Raw genomic sequence first — 11,483 nt, forward strand, 5'->3', positions numbered from 1 at the left:
TGGATTTTTTGCCGATATCCGATATGTCGATATGTCGATATTTCCAACTCATTGTGGCCGATACCGATATATGAACATATTATTTTCCAGCTGGCTGAGGAGACTATTATGCATGCAGCATAGATTGTACTAAATATGATCAAGAAAGACAATATATGAAGGAAGAACTCAGGAAGACTGGAGTTCAGGAGCTCAGCATTAAACCTTTAATGAACCTGCCAAGTGGGAGCAGCAGTAGAGTTTTAATTGAGTTTATTAGACAGACAGGATTAATGTGTAGGATTTAATCTCTGGTCCACACTCCGGACCAGAAGGTGGCGGTAATGCACCTAATACGCTGGTTGACAACCGCTGTTATAAACCAAAAAGATTTTTTTTTCCAAACAGAGTGGTACATCCTGTCAGCCGAGGTGTTTCCTATCTGTGCAGCTCCTCCACAGACTGTTTCACCCTGACGGTCCCGGTGTTTCCTCCGCAGGCTGCACTTCACTCAGCCGCCCAAATATTCAAGAAAAGTACTTTTAAAATCCCGTCAGTTTTCTGTGATCTGCAGTTTTTACACACGTCTGAGTTGGAAAGTTAAAAAGATTTGCTGAAGATGAATGAAAACATATTTCAGTGAGACGCTGACGTTCAGTCAGCAGGTTAAACTCATAAACACTTCTTCTTCTTCCTCTTCTTCTTCTTCTGCTTCTTCTTCTTCTGCTTCTTCTTCTGCTTCTTCTTCTTCTGCCTCTTCTTCTGCTTCTTCTGCTTCTTCTTCTTCTTCTTCTGCTTCTTCTTCTTCTTCTGCTTCTTCTTCTTCTGCTTCTTCTTCTTCTGCTTCTTCTTCTGTTCCCAGATGTTCTCCAGAGTGTGTAAATGTGTTGTAGTGTGTTTTGTAGAAACGCCGTCATATCGCTGACAGAACAGATGGTGGCAGCAGCGCAGCGTTTCATTGGAAGAGGAAGAAGAAGAAACAACAACAACAACAACAACAATGGCGGACGGCTTCATGCGAGTGTTGTTCTCTTGTTTCAAGATTAAAGTTACGTTTAGTTCAAGAATATTATAAAAGCTTAGCTAACATTTATTAAAGCTATACAGATACGACAATAAAACAATAAAAAACAACTATTGATAAAGATTAAAGGTGTAAACGTGGCTGTAAAGCTTGTTCAGAGTTTAATGTTGTTTTCTTCCACCAATAAACTAAAAATAAACTAAATGTCAGGAAACAGAAACAGTCGTTTCTTTTACGCTGGTTTTCTGCCCAGTAAGAGGAGAATGACCTGTTCTGGTGTTTTAATGTGGACGCAGCTCATTTCCATCCTGTTTCTTATGTTGCTTATTTTTCACATTAAAAAAACTTTAAAAAGTAGAAAAAATGCAAAAAAAGAGCAGCTGAGTGAAGAAATGAATCATGTGACTGAAAACATCAGATGTGTGTGGAGCGATGATGATGAGGAGGCTGTAACCTTCCTCACATCAACACATGAAACTAACAGAAACGTCATATTTCCATCATGTTTTCCATCGTTTGAACTTTGACTGTTGCTCTTTTAATGACGTCATCTGGTTGTTTCTTCTTCTTCTGCAACGGTTTTAACGGCAGCGACTGTTTATCTGCTGATATTCACGTCAGCAGCAGCGTCGATGGAAACAAACATTCAGTTTCTGTTGATGATTTTCAGGAGATTCGGTTCATATTTGACCTGTTTTTCTCTGGTTGATGCTGCAGAGTCTGTTTGAGTCTCTGTAATTAAATACAGATACCGACAGTCATCATTGTGTTCAGATATCAGAACTCTAAATATAAATGAAATTAAAGTAGGTCAGTGTGGATATAAATACTCTGACAGCTCGTCTCTTTTCTTTCTTCCCTTCAGTCTCAGGTCCGTACTGAGCGTGTGCAGTGCAGCGGCGAGTTTCAACACTTTTAAACAAATGTTTTCATGTTGCAGTTTGTGTAAATGTGACAAAGCAGGAAGTTAATTTGATCTGATTTTAATCTTCACCCCACAAATATCAGATTTAGGAGTTTTAATGAATCTGATCAGCTGATAAAACCTGATGAGTTTAAATCTTTCTGTCTCTGACTTGTTCATTAATTTCTGTCCGTCTGAATTTCCTTCTCGTCTTCAGATGTCTGTTTTTCTCTCCTTCCTTACAGGAAGACTTCAACATTCAGGATGAGTTTATGCTCACAGCATCTCTGTGGTTAGCTTAGCTTAGCATAAAGACTGGAAGCGGTAGGAAACTGTTAGCCTTCAACACGACTGTCAGCTTCAATAAACAGAAGAAGAAAACTATGATGAAACAAAACAAAAACACGACTAAAACTAAATGATAAGTTAACATATATTTATCATTAATAATCTATAAAGAGTTAATTAACGGTTTATAAATCACTATGATGTCGTTTTCAGCAGATATAAGATTTTATGTTCTGGAAACCAGTTTGAATTATTTTTATTTCATCGTTTAGAAGAAATTTTCATTTTTGTGGCAAAAAATACCCATGAGCCTCAGCTGCTGTTGCTACGGAGACGAAGACAGTCAGAGCGGTAGACAATTCAATTAATTTAATCTGTAAATGAAATTAATTAAGATTGTAAAATCAGTTTTCTAAACATCATAAAGCTCTGTGATTGGATGATTCCAGCTGAAACCTTTGGGGGACAGTTGATGTTTATGTCAACAGTCTTTGACTTTTATCAAAGAACCAGATATTTTCTACCAGTTGTTGATCTTCAGGAGACGTCAGATCTGAATGAAGAGAGATTGAACAGAGAAAGAAGCATGACGGAGAGCGTACTGGTTTCCTGTTATTTATTTCCTGTTGTGATGTCGGATGTTAAACAGAACGTTTGTAGAAATGCTGCCTGCAAGTCAAAACTCAGGGCTTCAACCTGCTCTGACGCTTCATTGGCGACGTCATTGGCGCTGACAAGCTGACGTTGGCTCGTCGCACATGCTCATAAACATGCGTCTGTTCTGTAGCCTTGGTTGCTAAGGTGGTTGCTAAGGTGGTTGCTAAGGTGTTTCCATGTGTTGTTCAGCTCCAACATGTACGGATGGATCTGAGAAGTTGACATTTGGAGTAAAGAAGGAGAAGAAGTGAAATCCTGCTACTATAGTTTGTTTACGTAGCCTCCGGAGCCGGAGGAAGCTTCCTGAAGCTGACCAATCAGAACAGAGTGGGCTCATCAGGAGGCGGGGCTTAAAGAGACAGGAGCTAAAACGGCCTGTTTCAGACAGAGGCTGAACTGAGGGGCTGCATAAAGGACCAGTAGAAGATCAATAAGGAGTTTTTATTCCAGTAGAGCCCCAGAATACAAATATAGAGCTGGAGATGAGCAGAATATTTTTCCTTTAACAACATAATAAAAGAAAAGAAAAGTGGTCTCTGTTGAAAGAGAACACGCCTTTAATGACGACGTATTTGAACATGTTATGACAATAAAAATTTAGCGTGTAAAGATCTTTATGATCACAGAGAAGAGAAACAAGACGAGGTTCTGTCTGAGCCGTGGGGGGGGGGGGGGGGGGGTGATGGTGGTGATGGGGGGGGCAGGGCGGGTAGCAGAGCGGGTGGTGATGGTGGTGGTGGTGATGGGAGGGGGTAGCAGGGCGGGTGGTGGTGATGGTGATGGGGGGGGTAACAGGGCGGGTGGTGATGGTGGTGATGGGGGGGGGAGCAGGGCGGGTAGCAGGGCGGGTGGTGGTGATGTTGGTGATGGTGATGGTGGTGATGATGGTGATGGGGGGGGGGCAGGGTGGGTGGTGGTGATGGTGATGGGGGGGGGGGTAACAGGGCGGGTGGTGGTGATGGGGGGTGGTAGCAGGGCGGGTGGTGGTGATGGTGGTGGTGGTGATGGTGTCGTGGGGGGGGTAACAGGGCGGGTGGTGGTGATGGGGGGTGGTAGCAGGGCGGGTGGTGGTGATGGTGGTGGTGGTGATGGTGGTGGTGATGGGGGGGGGGGGGTAGCAGGGCGGGTGGAGCTCCTCTGGTTTGAAACAGGTTGTTAAGTTGTCTTTTTTTATCTTGTGACGCCTCAAACTTCAGCTCCTGATGGTCTGAATTCTGCATTGATTTGATTATCAGACTTTGAGAAGATGATACTTGTAGCTGAAGGATGTAAAGTGCATCTGTCCAGATTCACAGGATAAATATTAAAGACGTGACATCTCTCCAGACTGATTTGTCATTTCTCAGGATGATAATAACAGTTATTGCAGAGTGAAAGCAGAAGACATCACAGTTTCCTGCGTGTTGACCGGCAGGAGACGCCATCTCACGGCCGTCTCAGAGGTCTGAGACGCGGCTCACCTCCCTGCACCGCCCTGAACCCTGAAGGCTCCTGACAGCCGCCACTCAGGTCAAATCTCACATCTCACATGCAAAAAGGGAAGTTGAGACTCACCCTGCAGTCAGCACAACACCGCCGAGCGCTGAGGCAACACTTTCCCGCAAGAACAAGTTGTCACCATCCTCTCATCCTCTCATCCTCTCCGGAGGAGGACCAGCAGAAACCGCCGCAGGCAGGATCCAGCCGTCTGATTGGATGGTTTTTATGTGTTTAGTTTGGTTTTATCTTCTGCTCCGCGCCGCGCCTTCTCCTCCTCTCTCTGCCTTCGACAACAACTGAGGAGGATGCTGCCTGGCACACACACACACACACAGACACACCATCACACACACACACACACACACACACACACACACACACACACACACACACCATCACACACACACACACACACACAGACACACACACATACACCATCACACACACACACACACACAGACACACACACACACACCATCACACACACACACAGACACACACACATACACCATCACACACACACACACACACACACACACACACACAGACACACACACACACACACACACACACCATCACACACACACACACACACACACACACACACACAGACACACACACACACACACACCATCACACACACACACAGACACACACCATCACACACACACACACACCATCACACACACACACAGACACACACCATCACACACACACACACACACACACACACACACCATCACACACACACACACACACACACACACCATAACACACACAGACACACACACACACACACATACACACCATCACACACACACACACACACACACACACAGACACACCATCACACACACACACACACACACACACCATCACACACACACACACACACAGACACACACACATACACCATCACACACAGACACACACACACACACCATCACACACACACACACACACACACACACACAGACACACACACACACACACCATCACACACAGACACACACCATCACACACACACACACACACACACACACAGACACACACACATACACCATCACACACACACACACAGACACACACACACACACCATCACACACACACACACAGGTCGTCCTGCAGCTGTTCAGTGTCTTAAAATCAAAACAAATTCAACAAAAACAATTCATACAAATTATATCTGATCTGAGTTCATAAATAAACTGTTTGATGTTTGAACAGCAGCTCGCCACCGTCGTCGTCGTCATCGTCGTTGTCGTCGTTATCAAACACAACGTTTGTTCAGGACTATTTTCCACTTTTAGTGACGTAGTGAATATTTGTGGCAGCAGGATGAAGGAATCTGTCTCCCAGTGAAGATGTGAAGCACAGAGTAAGAAATACTGCAGTAAAAGTACCAGTACCAGTACTACCAGTACTGTAAAAATACTCTGTTACAAGTAAAAGTACATAAGTATTATGAGCTTGATGTAGTTAAAGTATTCTGACATTTTATGGACTAAACAACTAATCGATTGATCCAGAAAATAATCAACAGTTTAATCAATAATAAGGTCGTAGTAGAGCAACTCTAACAACTCATTTGTCGTCTAATCTATAACACTGATCATTTTATGATCATTTTACACATGAAATATTGATCTTTGGAATCACTAAAGCTGTGAAACAACAGTGATGATGAGACGTAGATGACAGATGGAGAGTAAATGTTCTGAGTTACATTATAATCATAACTGTTCTCTTCTTCTGTGTTTGTGTCTCAAAAAGAAGAAACACACACACACACACACACACACACACACACACACACACACAGACACACACACACACACGTGCAGCAGGAAGTGCAGGTCTCACTTGTGTCCACTAGAGAGCAGCATTGCATGGCATCAGAACAGCTCAGCTCTGCTGTCAGTGTGTTATTGTTCTGTTACTATTCTATTAGTTTTTATTATTCAAAACACTTTTATCTATGTTAACTAGTATTATTATGGGTTATTTAATTATATTCATTTATATTAATATTATATATATATATATATATATATGGTTGATTCATCACACACACATGTTCAGTGTTTGTATTACATGATGCTGTTAACATGTTCTCTGTCTTTCAACATTTATAAAAAATTAATTAATAAAAATAAAAACTTGAGTCTTGATGACGTCAGTGATGAGTCTTCAGCTGAAGGTTGAAGTGAGTCTCAGGTGATGAATGTGAGTCGGTGTGAAGAGAAACTGAACCTTCTGTTGTCTTTCATTGGAAAAATAATCCACACAGTGAATTATGAACGATACGTCGGCAGATTCTCATGTTAATACGTCTCAGGATTGTCTGATAACTGATACTGTGTGTTGACATATTTACATCATGTCTATTAAATCTGATGACAGACTGTGGCTGACCGGAGGCGGCCATGTTTCTCTGTTTATTTCTGAGTCACTTCTGTATATCAGATATATGGAAGCTAATTATGTAATTACGCCTGGTATTACTTTATAAATGCAACAATTTGTCAGGATTTCTCGTCTTTCTTTGCTTTGGCAGCAGAAACAGTCGGACTTTGAACTTTTTAAAGTGTTTCACATATTCAGAAGAGTTTGTGTGTGTCTGCAGTCCTGAACATGCTGAAAATGTTTTATAAAAGACAAACATCATGTTCTATAATAATAATGCTTACTGTGTGGGTGCAGATCAGGGTTCGGACAGCAGGAACGTGTCAGATTTCTGCAGAGGTTTGTATTTGTTCTGAGTGAAAGAAGTTTAATAATCTGGCAAACCTCAACTTCAAGCTGTATTATTACAGCTGCAGAAACACATGAAGCTGCTTCATTCAGTGTTTTAATCATCAGCTCTGTTTGTTCTGAGAGGAGGAGACAACAACTCCCATGATCCCACGCTGCTTCACAACGTCATCAAACTGTGTTTAACGGGTTTCTTCCCATTAAACAACACTGACTGGTTGGACGGAAAGAGAAGAGAAGCAGAATAACAACAATAATAACAATAACAACAATAGTTAAAGCTACAAGCAGTGATGATGTGTAACATCTGCCTCCTGCATGTTACATTAAACACATTAGTTGAGCTTTAAATGGTCATTATGTCAAACAGCAAAATCCTTTAATACAGAATATAATTTTACCTTTATTTAATAGTTGTAAGGTTTACATATTTGTGTTATTTTCATTATTTTATGCTGTTATCTTATATTTAATGTTTAATACTTGGCTACATAGTATCCATGGTAACGATGCAGCTATAAAGTCCGTTGCCGGGGGAACCAGTCAGACCAGGTGAGTGTGTGACTGTTAAACCTGTAAATAATAATGTACAGCTGACCTGAGATAGACTTTATTACCGATTATAATGATATTGACATTCAGAGTGATTATCTATGATTCATCTCTATCAATAATCTGTAATATAGTGAGTTATTGATCCTGGTCGAGGTTCGACCGTCGGCCCTGTGATTTGTTATTTAACGGTTATTAAGCTTCGTCACAGAAATCATTTATTAGTTTTGTAAGTTTCCTTTGATTCTGATTTTATTTATATTAGTTTTACAGACCGGCCTCGTTTCCTCCAGATCCTGAAGTGTTTGTAAGCAATAAACAGACATCATAGAGAAGACATCGGAACGTCTTCGTTGGAGTCAACTGATGTTACTGTCAGCTGTTAGTCCACCATCATCATCATCATCATCATCACAACACAACACAGAGACTGCAGGCTGTCACTAAACTGTGAGGCTAATATAGCCCCCTGTTACACATGCTGCACACGACACAGCGAAACATTTACCACCTGACACCTGACATGTATAAACAGATACATGAATATTACAGGAGAAAATCACCAGAATGATCCTTTAACCAACAAGCTGAACTGATGCTTCCAGTTTTGCTTTAAGTTACCACTTGGTGTCCTTATTTTCCTGTACTTTCTACACACACACACACACACACACACACACACACACACACACACGCACACACACACACACACACACACTTAGCTCTGAAGTGTGTGTTTAACGGGCAGATGGACTCCCAGGAGGATTGTGGGAAGCCAGTTATCTTAACGAGCGTGTGACCTTCTGCAGAGAGGGTGACCTGATCCTCATTAGCATATTAAACATCATGAATATGTGCATAATTAATGAGGGGGCTCCTCTGCTTACTTCCTGTGAGTCTCTGTGTGTCGGTTCAGGTCTGAGAAGAGAAACACACATCAGCTGAGGCCATGATAGAAATGTTGACAATGTGACGTCGTCATGGTAACATGACAGTTAGTATGATGTCATAATCTTAACAAAACAATGGGAGGTTATGATGTCATCATGGTAACTAAACAACTGACATTTCTCTGCCCCCAGTGGTAACAATACAATGGGCGATATGCTGTCATGGTAACATAACAATTGGCATTATGATGTCACTGTCATAACAAATCAATCAACCATGGTAGCATAGCAACCAATTATGATGTCATTAAGGTAATAAAAAGTGGGCTGTGGCTGTCCATGGTAGCAAAACAACTGACATCTTTATGTCACCATAGTAACAATACAATTCATTTTATGATGTAATGTTGGTCATTATGATAACAAAACATTTTATTGGCATTATGATGTCATTATGAAACACTGTGACATCATAATGTGTCATTTTAAGTTTGAATGAACAAGATCACATGACGAGCAGTGGAGTATAAATGTCAATGACTCTCAACTGAAACTGACTGAGAGTCCAACAAACGTCAGCAGGACGGCTTCCACTCGTCACCTCCACGTCTCTCTGAACTGCGTTACCCAGAAGCCTTCAGTGGGAGGCCATGACTGGAAGCCTCATTTGCCTCAGTGACATAAAGAGATAAAAAATAAAAATCAGGAGAGATGAAAGCTGTGGGAGGACTGAGGTCTAATTATCAGGTCTCACTTAAATGACAGACAGTAGAAGAAGAAAGGAGGACAGGAAGTTGTAATTATCACCTGTCAGCGATGGCTGAGCGGATGGAAATAAAGAAGAAATGACAGGAGCAGAGATGCTCCAGTGTTTATCACTGCCACAGCAAAGGGACAGACACAAAATCAGGATTTAACAGAACTTTATGAAATCATGAATAAAGTTTCTAATATAATCTTTTACAAGATTCCATCTGACATGTTTATTTGGTTCAATATCCTCCCTTCATAAGAGTTCATGTTCATTTAAGACAAATCTCTAATTATCAAATGAACTCTCTTTTTCAAATATTTGCTTAAACTCTGTTGAAACTTTCTAAAATACCCTTGAAACCTTTCTGGAATATTTACTGAATCTCTCTTGAATATCTACAGAAACCTTTGAGTACATACTAACGTTTTCTCCTCGACCGTTCACGATATATTGACTGAAACTCCCTTAAACATTCTTGAATATCTACAGAAACCTTCTTGTATACTGTATCAACTGCAAACCTTCATATTTACAAAAAAATCTTTTCAATAATTCCTGAATATTTACTGAAACTCTTGCTATCCAGAAAGGTGAGAAAGGAAACTAAATACCAGAGACGTTAAACTTTAATAAATACTTTCACACAAGTCCGTCGTGTGCAGTCACACTTCTCTATCTGTAGACCTGTTTCCTGTAAGATAATCAATATTGATTCCATTAATGGTGTCGTGCCTGTTGATACAGTCTTACATTCAGTTCCTCTTCTGTAGAACCAGAGTCACCGTGTACGATCAGACAACGTTTCCTGTTTCTTCTTTTCTAACAGACGAGTTGTTCATTTCATCTACAACATCTGACTTAAAGCAGAACGATGTGGTTACAACATATAAAAGGTCATAAATAAGGTCAAGAGTGCATCATGTTCTTTAAAGGCAAAGCTGAATATACTTCTACACTGGATTAATGATCATCAACATATTAATACAATAAAATATAATTTCTCCAACAGTTCTCTTCCTCCACACTCTTAAATACTTTATCTACTGAAACCTTTGAATAAATTAATAATTACCCACCAAACCTTCCTAGAATATTTGCTCGACCTCTCTTGAATACTGAAACTTTCTTGAATTTCTACTTCAAATTCTCAAATGTTTACAGAAACTTCCTTTTATATCAGTTGCAACTCACCAGATATTTACTAAAATTAACCGAACAGTCAGCTTTCTTCAAATACTGAAACTTTCTTGAATATCAACAGCAACTCTCCAAATACTCGATATCTGTCATCATTCTTGACTATTTTCCTAAAGTTTCTTAAAAATCTGCTGCAACTTTCTGATAATTTCTTGTTCCTTAGCTGAAAGGTTTTTATATTATGTAATATTTATATTTACTTTATTTTTTAAGTCTTCAAACTCTCTTGAATATCTGTGAACATATCAGCGTCCTGTCAGTATTTAAAACAGACTAAAAACAGCTCATTCACGCTCTGTCAGCGTGCGAGCATCACTGAGTCGAGACAAGCAGAAGTAGGAAGTAGGCGGCCGAGACGTGATGCTCTGAAGCTCGACTGTGAGTATCACAAACATTTATTTATCTGTGATGTTGCTGCATCTGTTTTGTGTTAAAATATAACTGTAATTTCTTTATTAAACAGACACACACACACATCTCTGATAATGATTTAATAACTCTCAGTTGTAGGAATTTGTGCACTCAAATATCTTTATGGTTTTATGGGGAATTATGAATTATTATTGTGCAACAACTCCAACATAGTGACATAACTCATATTACAGTAGGCATGATAACAGGGAAACAGTCGATCTCGTTGGCCACACAAGAGAGATCAATTAGAATCATGATTGTTATTAATCTTAATTATGATTCTGCAAGATTATAAAGTCTTTTAAGGTTAAGTGACTGAGATAAAAACACAAACAAGTTCACTTTAGTTACATACACATTTATTACTAATACTACAGCTACAAGTACTAAACACTACAACATTTAACAGATGAGACACAAGAGGGAAACTGGTGCACAAGGCTAAGGCTAGTGAATGATTGTAACGCATGAACAATTTTCAATGTTTTTCTTCTTGTCAACAAATCTCAAACAATGAACTGATCTACAAACAAGTATTGTGTGTGTATCAAAGCTGATATATCTGATTCCTCCATTGTTGTCACATGTTC

At 40.1% G+C, this 11,483-nt stretch overlaps 1 protein-coding gene across 1 annotated transcript in view; it reads left to right on the forward strand.

Moving 5' to 3' along the window:
* The window catches only part of LOC137198329 (major histocompatibility complex class I-related gene protein-like), a 197,444-nt gene that overhangs the window by 81,053 nt on the left and 104,908 nt on the right, over positions 1-11,483 (forward strand). The gene's annotated exons all lie outside the window — the stretch shown is intronic.

This window comes from Thunnus thynnus, chromosome 15, assembly GCF_963924715.1.
Source record: "Thunnus thynnus chromosome 15, fThuThy2.1, whole genome shotgun sequence".
NCBI lineage: Eukaryota > Metazoa > Chordata > Actinopteri > Scombriformes > Scombridae > Thunnus > Thunnus thynnus.